Below are 21,879 nucleotides of genomic sequence, written 5' to 3'. Positions count from 1 at the left end.
ACAAGTCACCATAATTTCTCCTACACTCAAAAGGAAAAGGTAATAACACAAACACACACATGGAGTTAATTTTAATGATCAACTTCTATGGCTGATAATTCTATCTACTATCTATACCAGGACCTAGTACCGTATTTCCAAGTATCCACAAGACGCCAACAGACCTCAGAAATCTCCTAAGTTAGCTATATGTACTCAATTGGAATATATAAGATGATCCACTAAGGTGCAGGAAGACGATATTACAATTTTGCATATTTAACCTTAAAACATTTTAAGTTCAATATAGGAGTTTTCAGTAACATCGCACTCTTGTTAGCTTCCACCGAAGTGTGAAATACTACAGTTTATATGCATCTTACCTTATTATAGGTAAATATGACCTACTAAATTCTTTTAAATTCCCCAGCAGAAAGATTTCCAAGGAGATATAAGACAATCCATTTTGGGGTGTAAACATATGCCAAAGCTTACCAGACTGTAAAACTTAAATATGTACAATTTATTATCGACTATACTTCAACAAAACTACCCGAAGATGAATGTAATATATATATTCACAGATTTAAGATAATACTAAAATGCAAATTGTACGAATAGAAAATGGCAGTGTTAATCCCTTATCTGCTCCTTATATAAGCTCTTATGGCCCAAATTATAAAGCTAAAAACAATGGCAAGCTAATCCTATCACCCCCCTAAAATTAAAAGTTACCTGAAGCCTACTAAATTGCATTCATAACCATTAATAACATATGATAGTTCTGCTATAATCTGAACTTCTAAAACAATTACCTCATATGCCAATAGACAGAAGGGAATGATTAGAATATTAAGTAAAATACATGATTTTTTCCAGCTTGTTAATGTTTTTAAATGACAGGCAAGCTTTCTCAAATTAAAAAGAAAGTCTTCGAAATATAAGACATTATGAAAAAAGCCAAAATTCATGCCAAAATGCTTTCCTAAAATATAAACAGTAGCTTCAAAGACCCCTACACTGTTCATGTTATTAAGCTTGTATCAAGGGAGGTTCCAAGTTCAGATGAAAAAGATGAGAAGACATTTTTCGTTTGTTAAAAAAAACAAAAACAAAAACATGATAAAGAAGGTTATGGAAGTAAAGGCCTTTGTGGGCCTAAATCTCAGAGAAAACAGCACAACCCTCAAGATTTAAGGCTGCAGAAATTCAAATGTCTGTGATGCAGTGTTGATATTTTTATTCGAATTGTTACTGCTCTTGTTAGCGTTCTGGTTGCAAGCCGTGTAGGTTTTACACAGTCTGATCCTATCCCATTTCTTCTCCTAAACCTTGTTAGTTATGGCACATGATTGTTCCAGAACACAAAGCTTTTCAGAATTTGTATTTCATGTCTGTGACTGGACAAAACCAAAGCCACCACAACTAGAAAAATATTTAAAACCTGAACAACAAGAATACGGAAACAAATCTCTATAATTCTTTGCATGTCTCCTGCCTGAATTCTTTCCAGCACTTTACCAATTTTCCTTTTTACCAATTAAACTTTACCAAGTTTACCATTAAACTTAATGATAAATGTTTGGAAGCCTCTTGTATGTTTCAGTTTTTTTTTGTTTTGTTAGTTTAACATCAAAAGAAGGTATTTTTCTTAATGACACACACCACTGGGAAACACTAGTTCTTCTAAGGTTTTTTTTAATGGCTAAAATATGTGAAAAACAGGATGGTAAAAAACTGAAGTGCATTTTCTTGATAGCTGGTATCTTTGGAAGACAAACAGAAAAACTAATTGAAATGTTGAAGAAATAAGTAACAAAATAAATTCTACAATAAGAGAGGTTTACTAGACAATTGAAAGAAAGTACTCACTTTTTCTAGCCTGATCAGTTTAAAAATGGTTGTATACCGGGGCACCTGGGTGGTTCAACTGGTTAAGCATCTGACTTCGGCTCAGGTCACGATCTCACGGTTTGTGAGTTCGAGCCCCATGTTGGGCTCAGCACTGACAGCACAGAGCCTGCTTCAGATTGTGTCTTCCCCTCTCTCTCTGCCCCTCCCCCTCATGCGCATGAGCTCTCTCACTCTCACAAATAAATAAATAAACGTTAAAAATAAATAAAACACTACCCTTTTAATGAATGAATGAATAAATAAAATGGTCAGATACTATTACAATGAAGAAATATATAACTAAAGAAAATATATTCTCAACAGCAAACTAATGAAAACAATAGTTAAAAAAAAAAAAACCTTTGTTAATAGTAACCACTGATACTTTTTATTTATTTATTTATTATTTTTTTTTTAATGTTTATTTATTTCTGAGACAGAGAGAGACAGAGCATGAGTGGGGGAGGGGCAGAGAGAGGGAGACACAGAAATAGAAGCAGGCTCCAGGCTCTGAGCTGTCAGCACAGAGCCTAACTCGAGGCTCGAACTCACAGACCATGAGATCATGACCTGAGCCCAAGTCAGTTGCTCAACCGACTGAGCCACCCAAGCGCCCCATTAACCACTGATACTTTAAATGAAATATAAAACTGCCTCTGGAACTACATGTGTAGCATTACAAATTGAAATTCATTCACTGCATCATTCACAGAACAAGTTTTTACAACTAAGAAGTAAAAACCCTTAAGAGGGCAAGGTAGTACAACATTTCATCAACACTAATATTTACGATAATAGATTGTTAACAGAATTTTATACTTTGTGAGACAAAGTTTCATACAGCACTGTAAAATTTATAAAAATAAGATTAAAGTATAAAAGAGTTTTATACTTTGTGAGACAAAGTTTCATACAAAAGTTTTCTGGCTATCTTGTCACAATGAACTTTTAAAAGTTACGGAACTTCTGGATGAATGACTGTTTTTCTTCTATAAAAAAAAACAAGTACTCCAACGTGTGGCCTTGCCTATGATAACAAGTACCCATTAATAGTATGCTGGCAGATATTTCTGGAAAAAAATTAACAGATTTTGTCTAAGTAAAGGTGATATTTTAACAATCAAGAGTCTCTTGCTTAACCTGGCTTGCACATGTGCGCATGCTCTCTCCCTCTCCCTCTCTCAAAATAAATAAATAAACTTAAGAAAAAACCAACAAAACCACGTTCTGGGTGCCAGGTGAGCTCACTGCTGCTGGAGTATTTCTGTACTTAGACTCTTCCAGCAGACAGATGAAGGAAGCACAGGTGTGTGTGTGTGCACTCACATCTACATCTCTATCTGCATACATCTTTATTGAAAACCATGTGTTTATTTAGACTGACAGCCCCACTTCCATTCCAATACCATGTGTTCACTCTAGCTTGTCTTTTCCCATATTTGTACCTCTTCTCCCAATAGCAAAAGCTGATTCCTTCTCCCAATATTAAAAGTTATTAATTTGCTCAGTTCTTCCATATGTTGCCAGCTCCCTACTCTTAAGACTTTGGTGTGGCTCACACATTCCTTCTTGTGAAAGCCCCAGCTGCTCCAGAGCTACCTCGTACCCCACTCCCATTGACTTGACCTCTGTCATGATTTTAAAACCTTAAAAAGGGCAGTGTGGCTAGAGAAGATAAGGAGAGCTTGAGACATACAGATTTAAAAAATATTTTTTTTAAGTTTACTTATTTATTTTGAAAGAGAGAAGGAGAGAGGGCGAGTGAGTGTGAGCGGGGGAAGGGCAGAGAGAGAGAGGGAGAGAGAGAATCCCAAGCAGGCTCCACGCTGTCAGTGCCCAGCCCGACTCAGAGCTCGATCTCACAGTGAGATCATGACCTGAACCGAAATCAAGAGTCAGACACTTAACCGACTAAGCCACCAAGATGCCCCAGAACACGGTTTTGAAATAGTACTCTCCTCTAAAAGGAATTAAGGATCCTTAGATAAAGGACTGATTCTAGGACTAGAGCAGGAAAATTATAAAATGAGCCTCTAGCATCTTATGGCAAAAGTAAGGATATGTACAGGTGACAAAATGACATAAAACTATATACATGCATCCTATCAATGCAAATAACCTAATTTTGATAGTGTAGTTATGGAAGATGTAAACATTGGGGGAAATTGGGTAAAGGGTCAAAAAAAGGAACATTCTGTATTATTTTTGTAACTTCCTGTGAATTTATAATGATTTCAAGTTAAAGTTGTTACTGTTGTTGTTGTTTAAAGTAAAGAAGTACACTGGGGCGGCTGGGTGGCTCAGTCAGTTAAGCAGCCGACTTTGGCTCAGGTCATGATCTCGCAGTTCCTGGCTTCGAGCCCTGTGACGACGGGCTCTGTGCTGGCAGCTCAGAGTCTGGAGCCTGCTTACCTTTCTGTGTCTCCCTCCGTCTCTGCCCCTGCCCCACTTGTGCTCACTAGCTGTTGCGCGCGCTCTCTCTCCCTCGGGTGCCTGGGTGGCTCAGTCGGTTGAGCGTGACTTCAGCTCAGATCATGATCTCACAGTCCATGAGTTTCAGTCCCGCGTCCGGCTCTGTGCTGACAGCTCAGAGCCTGGAGCCTGCTTCAGATTCTGTCTCCCTCTCTCTACCCCTCCCCTGCTTATGCTCTGTCTCTGTCTTAAAAAAAAAAAAAAAAAAAAAAAAAATTTAAAAAAATGAAAAAAATTAAATAAACATTAAAAAAAAAATACACAAAGATTGACTGGATCACATCAAAAGGGCATGCAAGCCAATCTGAAAGGGCTCCCAGTGGCAAATGGGGGACAATCTGAGTATTGAAATAAATGATGATAATAATGAAGTATAACCCATTGAATAAAAAAAGAATTTCTGGTATAAATAAATGTATATGAATTCTTTTTCTTATAGTAAAATGCCAACTAAAACATGTAGAAAAAATATTGAATCAGAATATCAGTATTTGGCAATCCTCACAGTAAAAATTAATTTAGGTGAGAAACTTCAATGGATACTAAAACCAATGGGTGAAAGCAGGAACAGACAGAAACATGATTTTACACAGTCCCAAAGTATCTCCCCACAAATACTTATTAGTTACAAAGGAAGGAGGGAGTAAACAGAAACTTGGTAGACATCACCTTTTTTTTTTTTTTTAAACTTTTTGTAATGTTTATTTATTTTTGAGAGAGACAGACAGACTGTGGCAGGTGAGGAGCAGAGAGAGAGGGAGGCACAGAATCTGAAGCAGGCTCCAGGCTCTGAGCTGTCAGCACAGAGCCTGCTGCGGGGCCTGAACTCACAAACCGTGAGATCATGACCTGAGCTGAAGTCAGATGCTTAACCCACTGAGCCACCCAGGTGCCCCAGCAGACATCACCTTTAATCAAGTGATCTAAGTTATTAACATTACCTAATGGGATAAATTGTATACCACAAAATAGGATTCATTAAGAACACAACATCATTTCTGTGAAATTGCAGCTAAAAAATACCTATCTTGGGTCTAATCATCAGAAAACATTAGATGCACCCAAATTGCAGGATATTCTACAAAATGAGTGGTTTATAACCTTCAAAATTGTGAATAGCATGAAAATCAAGAAAGACTGGGAAACCGTTCCAAATAGAAGGAGATTAAAGAAACATGAGGGTTGGCTGTAATGCATGATCCTGGATTAGATCCTTTTGGTCTAAAGAGCATTATTTGGGCAATGAACAAAACTTGAATGAGGGATCTCAGCAAGGTGATACTAAAGTTTTGAAAACTTTTTCTTAAATTGGAAAATTGTTTCCAAAAAAAATTAAAAAAAAAAAAATCACACCAAGGCATGTTCTTGACTCAAAGCCTTTGAATTTGCTATTTCTGTCTAAAATGATCACATCCATGTATCTGCATGGCTAACTCTCCTACTTCCACTGGGTTTTTAGTTTTCAGAGAAGCCTTACTGTCTCAACTGTCAACACTACATATATTCACATCTTTCTCCTTGCTTTACTTTTTTTCTCCTTATCATAAATCACTATCTTATATACAATTAAACTATTATTATATGACTGCCCATTAAAATGTAAACTGATGGCAGGGACTTTTTGTTTTGTTCACTGCAACATTCCCAGGGCCTAATCCAGGACCTGGCACGGTATAGACACATATTAGACCAAATGTACACAAAGTCCTTGGGACACAAAGGACTTAAGATACAATTACAAAATAAGTTCACTTTCTCAATCACAGCAAGTATACTGAAGGAGGTAAAAAGACCTCTAGTGTTAATTTGATAGCTCTGGAGTATCATTTCAATAAATATGTCTGTAGCATAAACAAATGACCTAATGTCCCCCCTCTGAGGAGCTTAGTGAGCAAAACTGGATTTCTATCAGAAAGCAAGCTGTACTAATGCAGCCAGCTAAGACAACAATATTTACCAACAGCACGTGGAAAATACAGTATAAACGCTCTAAACGCTGAGAGACAAGAATTAATTGTATCAGACTTGATTGAAAACTACCGATAAATACACAAAGAAAGCAAGTTTTCTCCGGGAGGGAGGGAAGGAAGTAAACTCATATTCAAAGGAAGTCCACAGTGCAAACCAAGGGACATTTATAACTGAGGTCTCTGATTTTATTACCACATTTCCTCGAGAAACTACCGAGACTATAATTAAACTAACCACAATGATCTCAATTAGTTTACAGTATTATAAAACATACCAAATGGTTTGTATTTAAGAAAAAAGTATAACCCAAAAATCTGCAAAATGATCTTATGGTTTCTACACATGGAGTGATCAAATCACTAACCTCTCATTTTACAAATCTGTTTTCTCCTATGCCACCAAATAATATAGATGACCTTCCTTTCTTGCATACCAAAGACAGAAAACATTATCTTCAAGAAATTCTTAAATAACATATCTGAATTCAACCCAATACTTCAAAAAATGAAACACAAAAAAGAACAACTATGTATGTGTGTGTACACACACATATAAATGTATTAATGGGCATGGTTTGATAATCATTAATTAAGTTACACACATGACCCCATCTATCTTACAACCAAACTGGTTCTCTGAAGGTGAATGAAATCCAAATTTATAAAACAAATTCTAATTTCCAATAGAAATAATATTTGTAAACCTAAAGTTGACTACAACGCTGCAGCTCAGAAATTGAGAAGCTGAAGAAAGCTTCCAGAACTCTCATCAGATTGGGAACACAGAAATTAAAATTTGGGACTCACAAAGAAAAAGTCCAGGCTAAAGGGCTACACCCCAGAAATAAAGAAAAAACAGAAACCAACCAACCCTCAAAAGATTGAAAATCGACCTCAAATCTGTTCAATCATTGAGTAGATTAAGGTGGTCTGTCTCAAACCTGACTGACAGAAAATATAAATCTCCCTAAAGAAAGTTAACATTACCTAATTATCTAAGCATTTTATCCACACACAATATCCAGCAGTCAAGCAAACATTAGCAGTCATACAAGATAAAACTAGAATACCAGAAAACCAGAAGAAAATTTTCTAAAAAATCAGAGCCACAGGAAATTCAGAAATTTAACACAAACCTCAAAGTCATTGCTATTAATGTGTTCAAAGTAAGATGGGAGAATTTCAGCAGAGAACCTGATATTTTATCAAATAATCAAATGATTGAAAACTCTAAAACTTAAAAACAAAATGAGTGAAAATTAAGAACTCAGTAGAAAGGAGTGAAGGTGAGTGGGAAGTACAGGCTTTCTGGGTAGGGACTAAGTCACAGGGATCAAAGGTACAGCATAGGGAGTAGAGCTAATGGCACCTTAAGAGCCTTCTAAGATCACAGATGGTAGCTAGACTTGTGCTGAGCATAGTATACCATGCAAAGTGGCCAAATCGCTATGCTGTACACCTGAAACTAAGGTAGCATTGTATGTCAACAACACCTCAATTAAAAAAAAAAACAAGAATTCAACAGACAGATTAGATACAACTATGGCCTTTAGTGAACTGTCTAAATCCTTTAAAACATTTTTCTATTGCTATTTAAGGTTGTAAGGTGAATTTATATAAGCTCTTTTTTTTTTTTAAGTTTATTTACTTATTTTGTGAGAGAGAGAGAGAGAGAGAGAGCATGCGAGAGCATATGAGCACAGGGGAGGGATGGGGGGGAGGGGGAGACAGGGAGAGAGGGAGAGAGGGAGAGAGAGAGAGAGAGAGAGAGAGAGAGAGGGAGGGAGAGGGAGAGAATCCTAAGCAGGCTCCATGCTGTAAGCACAGAGTCCAACTTGAGGCTTGACCTCAGGAACCATGAGATCATGACCTAAGCCAATATCAAGAGTCAGATGCTTAACCCACAAGCCACCCAGGTGCCCCTAGAAGTTCTTTATATTAAGAATATCAGTGCATGTTCTGCCTTTTTAGTCATTTGTTTTTTCTCAGTTTGTTATCTTTTAACTCTTTTTAGTTTTGTTCATTTTCAGCAAATAAAAACTTTTTTTCTCTATAGATGCTTTCTTATCAATTATGTTTAAATCAAATGGGCATGTACACAGAATCATTTTGTTTATGTTTTTTTTAAGATAACAGCTCTTTATTTAAATTTTATTTTTAAAGTAAGCTCTATGCCCAATGTGGGACTGGAACTTGTGACCCTGAGATGAGGGGTTACATGCCTGACTGAGGCCAGCCACGTGCCCCATTGTTTATGGTTTTTCATTTTGCCTTTATCCCCTTTGACTATTTGGAGTTTATTTTGGTGCATATTACAAAGTGAGAAAATACTCTCATTTTTTTCCCTCAAATACTTAACCAAGTTTTTAAAGGAAGTTTTTCATTATAATAAATTTTATTTTGTTTATTGTAAGGTTATATAACACTAATTGAAATGTGTGAAATAACAAAAATAAATTCTAGCTTTTTCCTACTACCTGCATAGATACATAAATATGTATTTGTAAGAATATCTTTTGATACCTAGAAATAATTAAAATGACTCAAAACTCCTTCAGTACAGGTAATGGATAAATAATTTAAAATACATCCATCCAATGGAGGGGGGCAACTGGGTGGCTCAGTTGGTTAAGCTCCCGACTTCAGCTGAGGTCATGATCTCGCGGTTTGGTTTGTGAGTTCGAGCCCCACATTGGGCTCTGTGCTGACAGCTTGGAGGCTGGAGCCTGTTTCAGATTTTGTGTCTCCCTCTCTCTCTGCTCCTCTCCCCTTGTGCTCTGTCTCTCTCTCTCTCTCTCAAAAATAAATAAACATTAAAAAAATTTTTTTTTAATACAGCCAATGGAGGGGTGATGGGGTGGCTCAGTCAGTTAAGAGTCCAACTCTCGATCTCAGCTCAGGCCTTGATCTCACGGTTGTGAGATCAAGCATGTGAGTTCAGTTCTGTGCTGGGGATGAAGCCTACTTTAAAAAAAAAAAAAAAAAAAAAAAACATCCAACGGAATACTGTAGAGATATTAAGAATGAAGTAGACTTAAATGTATTAATGTATAAATATGAAAAGGGTATACTGTTGACTAAAATACATTCTGAAAAAAACTATCTAGTCAATAATTTGCATTTCAGAATAACAATGATGCTCTCCTCATCATTCAATGTAGTAATTACCACAAATGCCTTTGGATTTGCTGCTCTCTTTATACCAATTTTGACTATGTGTTTTGTCTACATGTTCTATAAAGGAATTTGATTCAGACTTTGCATATACTGGCTTTTTACGAAACAGTACTATTTAAAATATCATATGAATGGTTAAGGACTACATTTGCTGGCACTAATATAATTTTCAAAATATAGCACACTATATTCATGCATAAAATAAGGACTCATATCCTCGACATTTTATATCATCAAATCCAGTAAGTTTAAAAAACAGAATATTAACTATACATATCGTTAATTTTGCTTTTCATGTTTCCTTTTATTAGAACACGGTTGAAATCAACTTATAAAAGTTACAAAGCTATATAATTAAATTTGGCCAGTATCTCAGCACCCATGATTCACTGTTTTGTGTTTGCCACTAAAGATGTTCTTCAAATAGCTAAACCATATTGTGGCAGTGATATAGCCAGGCAAATATGCTCAAATATGAATTCCTTGAAAAATTATTCATCTCCTTAAATGGCATAACCAAAAACTTTCTCCCATGAAAAGAGCTGTGAAAAAAGGAAAACAATTACAAATGAGACTACAGTCCCTAAAGGCAAGGAATGTGTCCAAAAAACTGAATTATTCTTTTATTAAAATTTCATACATATTCTTAGCTACAGGCAAAAATCTATGAGAAGGGATGAGCCACTTATCTAAATTCAATTTGTCAAACATAAATGAGTGACTACATGCCAAGCACAGTGCTATAAATTGGAAATACAAATGTAACTAAAATAACTTTATTTATATCCTGTCTTACTGCAAAAAAGATCTAAGGTAATCAAGACACAGTCCTTAAATTCAAGTGGTTTATACTCTAGTAGAAGACATAAACTTAAACCAAATACACATTATAAAGCGTAAAAAAAAAATTTAAAGGATTATATTCAAGTTATAGAACATACCCTTGTAATCAGTGCTACAAAACAAAGAGCACTATTACACAGAACATGATGTCCAACAACGGGCATGGTTAAGCAAATTATGATGGAAACCACTTAATTCAGTATTGTAGTACATTTGTTTAAAAGTTTAAGAAAAAAATTAACAGTATCATAGGAAAATCCTTATGCTACCATATTAAAGACAAAATTAAAATTAGGAAAATAGCAAAAAAACAAAAACAAAAACAAAACCTGAAAACGGTAGGAGTAATTATCTTTGGGTGGTTATAAGGTTTTATTGTTTACTCTTTACATGTTCTAATTTTCCATAATAACCATATATTACTCCTATAATCAGGAATATAATAAACATCTAAAAAAACAACCATAATTTTTTCTGGCAAGCCATTTAAAAGGAGCAAATCCTATTTGTCTGTTAACTAAGCAACACTGTATAATGACACTGAAAATTTCCTGCAAATAAAGTGAGAAAAGTTTCATCGAAATGTAGACTGGTAAGAAAGGCTTGAGAGATATGAAAGACCTTACTTTTCCAAACAACCTCAGCTAGAAATTAAGACTAATAATTACATTACTAAACGACATAACTAAAATAATAAAAATCACATTGGGTACCTTCTTCAGGTCACACACAATCCGATTAGCTGCATTTCAGATACTCAAAAGATGTTCTCTCTGTGTGCTGTCCCATATGGTAGCCCCCAGCCACATGTGACTACCCAACACTGGAAATAAGGCTATTGCAACTGAGGAACTGAATTAGTTTAATAGTTTATAACTTAGCCACTTGTAGCTAATGGCTACCACATTGGCCAGAGGCGTGTTTAGACGCATTGTAAGAAAGCTCTCTTAAAAGAGATTAAGAGGTACAAACTTCCAGTTATAAAATAAGTTAAGTCACAGGGATAAAAAAAAAAAAAAAAAATACACCGTAGGAAATATAGACAATAATACTGTAACAACTTTGTTTGGTGACAGATGGTAACCACACTCATCATGGTGGGCCCTGCGAAGTGTATAGAATGGATTGTCGAACCACTCTGTTTTACACCTGAAACTAATGTAACATTGTGTGTCAACTATAACAAAAGAGAAAGAGAGAGAGAGAGAAAAGAACCATTCAGTAAGACTACTCTCAACTGGTAGCACTCAAACTTGAGGAACTGAAAAAGTAGGTTAAGTACTGGGAAAGAAAAAAAAGAAAAAAAAATACTACATGTATCCAATTAACAGAGGTTAGTGGAAGAGAAGATAATGGTTAGTAGATCTTCACAGCTGAAGAACATTCAGAATTATACATTTATATATATAGTATTACCAATTTTAAATTATTTTCTTTGTTAAACTTAAATCTACACTTTGTCAATTACTAAAGAGAAAAATCATGTCGGATTTGTAAAATTATAAATGTAGCATTAAGAAATTCTATAGCACAGTGAACATGTGACCAGCTGGGAATGCCAATTCTTCCATAGCGTTTAATTTCCTGTACTCCAAAAAAAGGAAAGACCCAACAAACTAAAAGGTTACACAAACAAGGACTTATTCTCAATAGTTCTGGCATCTGTCTCTTCCATCAGTGAATTTCTTTTTCAGGTATGCAATCAGTCTTCATTGCACTTAAGAGATAACAGGTTAAACAGGTTCTGGAACACCCAGGCTTTAAAAATATTTTGTCATAACAGATTACAAAAATTAAATTTCTTTAAGAAGTAAATGTTTTATATGATCATATATTTCAAGTAGTTCTTGGCACTCTTAGCTCCTAGGATGTGATGTGTTTGTCCTATGAATACTATTATATAATAACAAAATACTGTAATAAGAATGAAAACCAAAAATGCATCAAAATTTCTCTGGGGCACCTGGGTGGCTCAGTTGGTTGAGCATCCAACTTTGGCTCAGGTCATGATCTCATGGTTCGTGGGTTCAAGCCCCACATCAGGCTCTGTGCTGACAGCTTGCTCAGAACCTGGAGCCTGCTTTAGGTTCTGTATCTCCTTCTCTCTCTGACCCTCCCCTGCTCATGGTCTGTCTCTGTCTCTCAAATAAATGTTAAAAAAAAAATTTTTTTTAATTTCCCAATGAATTCAGAAACTTAGGATAGACTAGAAGATTCAACCTGTTTTCCTCAGATCATAGGCGCAGTAATTTAAAGCTAACCATACCTAAAACTAAACTTTAACTGATGAAGACACTAGCATAGTTGAAAGACTTAAACAAAGGCTAGGTTGAGGCCTTCAGAATTAACCATCATGTGTAATAGAAACCTTTAAGACTGAATTACTACTAGTCTAGGGTTTACAGTGGTTTTCAACTTTGTAGATTCAGGGAGGTTTATTTTAACTTCTCATTCTTCACTAACAAGCAAAAGAAATAAGTGACCTGAAACAATTAGTCACTTGCACAGGGTACCTCCTAGATTAATTTACCAACCAGAGGTGTCTCAGAAATAAAGATGTAAAAGAGAGGCATTAGAAAAGGTACCGCTTAGTGAAAAAAGTGTGATTTGGAGTCAGATGTGAAAGGGAACGTGAACTCCATCACTGCTGCCAAGTTACAGAACTTCTTTCTCTAAACCTCAACAGCATCAATAAACAGAGACAATAATCCAACACTGCAGGACTGTGATGAAAAAGACATGAAAGAAATAAAATGTCTGTAAAACACAAGCACATACATAAAAGGAATTCTAATGAAGGGTAACTATCAATTTTTTAAAGCCATTAAAAAAACAAGTTGCCCTTTGCTACTTATTTCTAAAAACCTACCTCTTTGACAATATAAAAGAAATGATGGTAATTTTTAAGTATCAGTTTGAACTGGGGTCAGCTGCAAGTGACAGAAAATGCCCCTTAGTGCCTTTATGTCTGCTTTAAACCAGTTAAGGGTCCTTTCGAAGGACAGTGAGGTAATCTCTGGAACTGCCCCAGAAGCTGAAGCCGTCATATCCCCTCCTCTCTTTCACTTCCCATTACAAACAATAAAGGCCATTTGTACCATTCAACAAAAAAAAAAAAAAAAAAGAAAAGAAAAGAAAAGAAAGTTAAGCGTGGATACAGTAGCCCCCATGATCATCAGAAATACGGCTCCTCAGCTTTGTTGCCATCAACACGAATACACTGCTTCCACCTCCTGATGACGAGCACCGACACCAGCCATTAAAAAGAGGTGACAAGAAAAGGATACAAGCTCCCCATAAGGACTTTGCCTCGACGCTACTCACAAACCTCTTTTGTTCACATTCTGCAAGCCAAAACTACTCGTGTGGTCAATCACACACAGCAACAAAAACCGCTTTAAAAAAAATCGTTTGTGGTGATGGTTACACAATATTGTGAACATAATACTAGTGTCACTGAATTGTATACTCAAGTATGGTAAACTTAATGTTACATACATTTACCACAATAAATAAAGAGATTTAGAAAACACTGAAAATGTTAAGTAGAGACACTTGATACATAAAAAAGGACCCAAATAAAAAAATCTACTAGAGAGATAAAAATCTTATGTGTGAGATGAAAAAATACATTGGATGGTGTTACCAGGAGACTAGAAACTGCAGAAGAAAAGACAACAGAACTCGAAGACATGACAACAGAAATTATCCATAATGAAACCCAGAGGGGGAAAAAAGACCAAAATAAGTGGGTATCAGTAAGTTGTGGGCCAACATGAAGTAACCTAATATACATACAATTGGAAGTCACCAGAGAGGGAAAAAGAAGAGAAAAACACATGTGAATAGGGCTAGAAATTCTCTACAACTGGTAAAAACTAAAACTATGCAGATAGAGGCTCAAACAAAGCCAAAAACAAGAAACACGAAGAAAACAAGGCGTATCATAATGAAACTGACTAAAACCAGTCAGAAAAAGAAACTCAGAAAAAAAAATTATGAACAAAGGAATAACACAAGTCATAAGACAGTGGAGGGATCTATTTAAAGTACCAAAAGTAAAACAAAACTAGCAAGTTAGCATACTATATACAGCAAAAATACCTTTCAAAAATTAAGGTGCCACTAAAAAAAAATAAAATTACAATTTCTCAAAATGTGTGGGTGGCAGCAAAAGCAGTATTTAAGAGAAATTTATACCAAAAAATGCAAATTTAGGAAAAGAAAAGATCTAAATTCAACAATTTAGGCTTCCTGAGGAAAAACCTGAGAAAGAACAATTTAAGCCTACAAACAGAAGAAAAATAAATATTAATGAGAAGAACTTCATACTTATTAGGATGACTACTACAAAAAAACAAAAAACAAAAACAAACAAAAAAAACACCTTAAAATGACAAGTGTTGACAAGGATGTGCAGAGATCACAATCCCTGTGCATTACTGATGGGAATGTGAAATGGTGCAGCCACTATGGAAAAGTCTGGTAGTTCCTCGAAAATTAAAAATAGGATTATCATATGATCCAGCAATTCCAGTTCTGGATATATTCTGAAAAGACCTGAAATTCTGTCTCCAATACAGTGTACCTGTGTTCATAGCAACATGATTCACGATAGCCAAAAGGTGGGAGGAACCTGTGTCCATCTACAAATAAATGGATAAACAAAATTGGTATACATACAATGAAATATTATCCAGACTTGAAAAAGAAGGAAATTCTAGCATATGCTACAACATGGATGAATGAACCTTGAGGGCCTTATGCTAAGTGAAATGAGCCTTTTGACAAATACTGTAAGACAAATACTACACAATTCCACTTACATAAGGTACCTAGAGTAGTGAAATTCATAGACACAGAGAGTAGAAGGGTGGTTGCCAGGGGCTGGGGGGGAGGAGGGAATGAAGAGTTGTTCTCTAATGGGTATGAAATATTGTTTTAAAATTTTATTTTTATATAATCTCTACACCCAATGTGGGGCTCAAACTCTGATTTCAAGACTTGCACGTCCCACTGAATGATCAGCGAACAGTTTCTACACTAACAAACACTAGTGGGCTTTAAAGATACTGTAATTCTTGGGGCGCCTGGGTGGCTCAGTCGGTTAAGCGTCCGACTTCAGCTCAGGTCACGATCTCGCGGTCCGTGAGTTCGAGCCCCGCGTCGGGCTCTGAGCTGATGGCTCAGAGCCTGGAGCCTGTTTCCGATTCTGTGTCTCCCTCTCTCTCTGCCCCTCCCCCGTTCATGCTGTGTCTCTCTCTGTCTCAAAAATAAATAAATGTTAAAAAAAAAAAAAAAAAGATACTGTAATTCCTTGCTCATCATCACCAACCTCTCCCTAATTCTGCTATCCAAACATAAAAAAAAGACAGACATTTCCATCATCTCCTTTTACTTTAAGAGACACGATTACCAATTTCCTTTTATCCAGCCAGACCTAGAAGAGAAGAACTGAAGATGTCACAATTTACATGAGCCGCTTGGCTACCCTGCAGTCTGACAGCAAACCAGTCTGAAAGAAAGAGTAAGAGCAGCTCTCCTTATAGTAATCCTTTTCAATAATTTGGGAGATGATACTGCCTATCACCAGCAGCGGGGGCGGGAACAGGCCAAAGCCATGCCAAAAAGAAGAGAAAACTAGATACATGAAAGTCTAGGATTCAGATTGCAGGTTCATCATCGTAAGATTGATTAATTTGCAGAATTCCATACATGTCCATCTTCACATGTTCCACACAAGCCCTTGAAAGACTTACAAACAAGAAGGGATTATTAGATAATGTACTGTTCTTGAACTATCCATCATACTGTAGATCTCCAGTAAGGGTAGACCATACAGAATTAATTATTCTCTCCACTTGGAGACATTAAAAAGATTAATTAATTAAAAACAATGAAAAACCCACAACTTACTTTTGGAGAGGCTCAACCTAAACCTAAGAAGATGTGGGGGAGAAAAAGTTGAACAATCACTGATTTTAAAAATACTCTAAAATCTGAAATCCTTTTAATGTTAGAACATTTCATATTAATTACTTTTCTAAAATAACCATCCAGCTTGTCCAAAACTAACAGCTACCAATTTCTTATACAGAGTTTCAAGTTTGTACTTTAGAAAGTAAGCACAATAATGAGAAGAGAAAAGGACACTACCTTAGAACTCTAACAGCACAGATCCTTTCATAGCTCTTCCATTTATTAGCTGTATTTCTTTGAGCGAATTATTTAGCCTCTCCAAACCTCAGTGTCCTCATTCACGAAAATAGGAAGAATAATATCTGCCTTACGTATTTCACAGATTGTCACATCAAGTGAGACAACACACAAAAATGTTAAAACATTAAATCTTTTCACGACAGAATAAATAAAACCTTTACTCATAGAATTGATGAGATTATACTAATGGATATAGGCTACTCAGACTTTCTGACTTTAATATGACTTTAGCACAGACAGGTAACACATTTTTCATTATGTTTGCAAAAAATGGGCAAGTAACTGTTCTACTTAAAAGGTCATAATATTTTTTAAATGTTTGAAACTAAGTATTTCTAAAGAAAGAATATTTTTAAAGAACATGTCATTTTGATGTGACTAGAAAATGAAACAGAAATCTAACAAATTAATAAAGCACTTCAGAACAGTGCCTGGCACATGGTAAGAACTACATGTCTCTTTTTTTATTTCCAGTAGAATTAACATACACTGTTATGTTAGTTTCAGGTGTACAATATAGTGATAAAATACGGAGTGCTTCCCGAATCTGCTTGTTATCCTTGTGCGGGGGCCACGTTAATCATCTCTGTATTGTTCCAATTTTAGTATGCATGCTGCCAAAAGCAAGCAAGAGAACTACATGTCTTGCTAACAGTATCATCACAATAACTTTTAATGATATATCATAAAAGACCCTGTATTCAATGTGCTGTTTCAAGTACCTATCATTAAGAATTTAAAATATCTATCTTCTATAGTTTAAAGAAAATTTTATGTACAGCATTTATATTACCATTTTCCATTAGCTATATTTTATATGCACTTCTCATAACAGATATCTCACAAGAAGCATGAGTTCACACTGGCAACCCCTACTTGGAACGCTCCTGTAAGGAAATCCTCTTTTTGATTTCTATAAACCAACCATCTGTTATAATTAAATACATAACTAGGTCAGTTTCTAAAAAATATCATCGTAAATACATATTTGTCTTCTCCATCCAAAATCTGAGTTCAAACCAAACTAAGGACAATGAGGCAGAAGTATTTCCACATACTGCATATTAGTAATATTTGGGGTTAGTACTTTCATTCCAGGCAGAGATCTACATGTTTAAAAAACAAAAAACAAAAAATAAACAAAAAAAAAAAAACTTGGAAATGAGAAGAAAGCTGCTTCAAATGAAGTTATTTATTAATATGGATAAAATTTGGGAGGAAGAAGAGAAGTTACAAGAGATACGGTTGGAAAAGTCAAAACTCAGGTTATTACTCTTGAAGAAACTATTAGCATTTTGAACTTTTCCCTGAATAAACAGGAAATTAGTTATTTAAGTACTCTGAATTTTGGAATAATATGACTAGATCTGCATCTTATAAGAAGTAGTTTGGTGGGAGAGTAGAAAATGGATAGAAAGCTAGGAAAGAATAATGGGGAAGAGAATATCATAACAACCTAAGAAAAATATGATGGTCACTTGAAGTGGGAAAGTAACAGTCAGATGGGAGAGAAGTAAATCACATGTCGGAGGCAACATTGACAGGATTTGGGGACTGACTGAATGGGAAGTCAAGGATGACATACCCAAATAGCCAGATTTCTGGCTTGATCCAAGCTAGATGGATAGTGGCATTACTGAGTCTAAGATCACAGGAAATGAAGGAGATCTGAAAGCAAAGGGGGAAAAATAATACTGTAGATATGTTGATCTTGAAGTATCTCTGGTATATCCAAGGGGAGATGCCTAGCTGATGTAGGACCTAAAGCTCAGAGGTAAGCTTTCAGATGGGAAAACAGAAATTATCAACATATAAATGATAAAGAAAGTCCCCAAAATAGACACAAGCTTAAGAAGTCAAAGAATGAGTAAAAAAATAATAAGCTGCCATTTAGCAGTGGAAGAGAAAGCAAAGCCTGAGAGAAACAGCTGAAGATGCTCTGAGTAATATCATCAAAGCCAAGAGGAGAGGGCAATTTGAGAAATGTCAAGTACTTCTGAACATTTGGTAAAAATGACGGTGTTAGCAGCAAGGAAATCAGCATGATCTTGCAGTGAGCAGTGTTAGTGATGGGAGAGGATGGGAGGGAGATTACAGCAGACCAAGGAGTGACCAGAAAGTGAGACAGCAGAGTTTGTTTTGCTGAGGGGAAGGGGCAAAAGGTAGAAAGAATCGAGATTTCTTTCTAGGGGTCATTTGTTTTTTTTGTTTTAGGTGACACATTTGAACAAGTTCAGCCAAATGAAAAAGAATCCAAATTAAAAGAAAGATGAAAGACAAAGAGAATTAAGCAACGGAAGGAGAGAATGAGATCCAAACACAGTTGGAGAATCAGCCTGAGACAGAATGACGGACACCTCATCCACTGTAACAGAAGGAAAAGGAAGAACAAATGGTACAGAGGAGATAAACTCGTGAGTCAAGTAACAGGAAATTTAAGAGATCTCCTTTGATGGCTTCTATTTTCTCACGAAGGGAGAAGACCATCTGTAGAGCATGCTTCGTTCAAAGAAAGAAAAGAATGTTTAAAACAGACCCTACGGAGAATGACAGAATTGCTCTGCCACCCTGACAGCTCTTACAAGAAACAGAGACCACAAATTCACAGAACCACCAATCTGCGTAGTAATTTTTTTCTCCATCAGAGCTCAACAAATAACCTTTTATGCAGGCCAAAGAAACAAACTAATCCAAAATCTAGGTGCAGATGCATATGACAGAAATTCAACAGGGCGAGGAAACTGAGAATCCTGGCAAGAGGTCTGAAGTAATGGACAATGGATTCTTACCTGCTTATTATCTCAAAAGCATCAATGAATACGTTTAATAAAAGGGTAAGAGCTCAGGAGCAGTATGTTTCAATTAATGATCTCAAAGGTAAAACTGACTTCAGGTAATGGTAAGGTCCAGAGTAGCTTCATGAGAGTAAGTAAATGAGCTAAGTGAAGAGCTCCACTAAAGATGAGAAAACTGTGAAGCCAGGTTCCTGGGTATTCTATTCACATAAACACTGATTCACCTAGAATGTGGCACAGCCCTGCACGGAAAGGAAGACTGAGTCAGAAGTCTGTGTCCTCAATGAGCAAGCAGAGACCCCAACTACAGTATACCCCAACTACATGAGACTCAACAACGGCAATTTTAACAAGAAGGTATTACCTTCTTGTTGCTACAAGGTACTACCTTGTAGTACAAGATAAAAAGGAAACCACCTCCTATCCTTTCCTAACTGGGATCTGTAGAGAAGAAAAGAAGGTACAAGTTCCACTAGAGAAGGCTCTCCCTTAAGAAGAAGACAGGTGTTGGGGCGCCTGGGTGGTTGAGTCACTTGGGCATCCGACTTTGGCTCAGGTCATGATCTCACGGTTCGTGGGTTCGAGTCCTGCATCAGGCTCTGTGCTGACAGCTCAGAGCCTGGAGCCTCCCTCTCTCTCTGCCCCTCCCCTGCTCCTGCGCTCTCTCTCAAAAAATAAACATTAAAAACTTTTTTAAAAAAATAAGACAGGTGTTACTACTTAGACAAAGATAAAAGTAACATTCAACATTGGGCGCCTAGGTGGCGGCTGAGCGTCTGACTTCGGCTCAGGTCATGACCTCGTAGTTTGTGAGTTCGAGCCCCGCGTCGGGCTCTGTGCTGACAGCTCAGAGCCTGGAGCCTGCTCCTGATTCTGTGTCTCCCTCTCTCTCTCTGCCTCTGCCCCGCTCACGCTCTGTGTCTCTCTGTCTCAAAAATAAACATTAAAAAAAATTTTTTTTAAAGTATCATTCAGCAAAGAATTTGAAGATGCAAGTGATTATGTTTAACTTTAGAACAAGGGTGAGAAATACTTGAAAAGGAAGGGAAGAACAGGTGAGGGAACAAGAGAAGAGATGTGTATAATGACTTGTATCTTGGGCAATACATGAAAATACATGAAATGGGATTTGGTGGGATCACTTCATGGGAAAGTGGCTAAGAGGACAGGTTTTAGGAGTTCTCTAAAAGAAAAGGCATCAGGCCTCTCAAGAGTCAGCCAGTGCTAGCAATTAGAAAAGTCTATGTCTAGTGTGTCATAAGACTCATAACTCTTTGGAAGGAGCCAAATGAAGTCTGGATAATTTGTATTGGTTTAAGGCTACAAGCCAAGACTATCAGGCAAAAGTCCCACTGGTTAGGCTTAATCCGTAAGAATTGAGAAAAGCTTGCCATCTATCTTAGTAGAAATCAGTATTTGTCCTTGACCATAAGTAACCCTGTTTGGAGCTGTGCTGTTTCAAAACACCTCGTAGGGTATGATAAAGAAATAAAAATATCTCATTAACCAAATAAGACATTAGACTTAGACTTCAGACTTAATTCCTCGTTTGTAAAACAAAGGGGTGTCCTAGAACCATTCCCATTAAGAGCCAACCCTCCCCGGCCTCCAAAAAAGAAGACAGCAAACCTTACATATAGACTCCCAGTTGGAATCAGACAAACCATTTAATAAAGCTTCCTAAACAAATACTAAATGCTACATATAGGCTCTGTGCTAGATAGACACCGGGCAGAGACATACAGAGGATACTACAGAACTACATTTACGTCCAGCCATTACGTCGTGTACCTTAAACTTATACAGTGCTGTATGTCAATTATTATGTCAAATAAACTAAGAGGAAAAAAAAGAAATTATCTTTAAAACATTTATGCCCCATTGCCTAAAAACTAGTTTTAGTTCCCAAATTTCCAATAAAGTGATATCCAAAATTTAGAAAAATAATGAATACTACATGGTCACAACCTTATGAGAGCCCATGGTCTGGTATATAAGAGGTAAATAATCATAATACATGATGATTCTAATAACTTACAACAGAGAATATTATGTGGGCAGAGACGAGAAAGAAAATCATTGCCTGGAGTTAGAGAAAGGGAGAAGAATTAGAGAAGACCTCACAGGGAAAATATATTTGAGATGGATCTTTAAAAAGAATTACAACTATGACTAACAAGTGCTCAATCTCATTAGTAATCAAATACTGAAATGCATTTTATTTTATTTTTTATTTTTTTTTAATTTTTTTTTTTTCAACGTTTATTTATTTTCGGGACAGAGAGAGACAGAGCATGACGGGGGAGGGGCAGAGAGAGAGGGAAGCACAGAATCGGAAACAGGCTCCAGGCTCTGAGCCATCAGCCCAGAGCCCGACGCGGGGCTCGAACTCACGGACCGCGAGATCGTGACCTGGCTGAAGTCGGACGCTTAACCGACTGCACCACCCAGGCGCCCCGAAATGCATTTTAAAAAACAAAAGGAGCTACTGAGTTTTCACCTATGAGCCTGGCAAATAATGTAAAAGATTC

General features: G+C 36.4%; 1 protein-coding gene and 1 non-coding gene across 7 annotated transcripts in view; both read right to left on the bottom strand.

Moving 5' to 3' along the window:
• ROCK2 (Rho associated coiled-coil containing protein kinase 2) overlaps positions 1–21,879 on the bottom strand; it is a 139,522-nt gene that overhangs the window by 95,720 nt on the left and 21,923 nt on the right. The window lies entirely within an intron of this gene.
• On the bottom strand, positions 17,077–17,180 carry LOC123581716. Its single transcript, XR_006703956.1, has one exon. It is a non-coding gene; the product is annotated as a U6 spliceosomal RNA (small nuclear RNA).

Source organism: Leopardus geoffroyi, chromosome A3 (genome assembly GCF_018350155.1).
Source record: "Leopardus geoffroyi isolate Oge1 chromosome A3, O.geoffroyi_Oge1_pat1.0, whole genome shotgun sequence".
Classification (NCBI taxonomy): domain Eukaryota; kingdom Metazoa; phylum Chordata; class Mammalia; order Carnivora; family Felidae; genus Leopardus; species Leopardus geoffroyi.
Note: the sequence above shows the minus strand (reverse complement) of the source record. Positions and strands in the feature narration are given on the sequence as shown.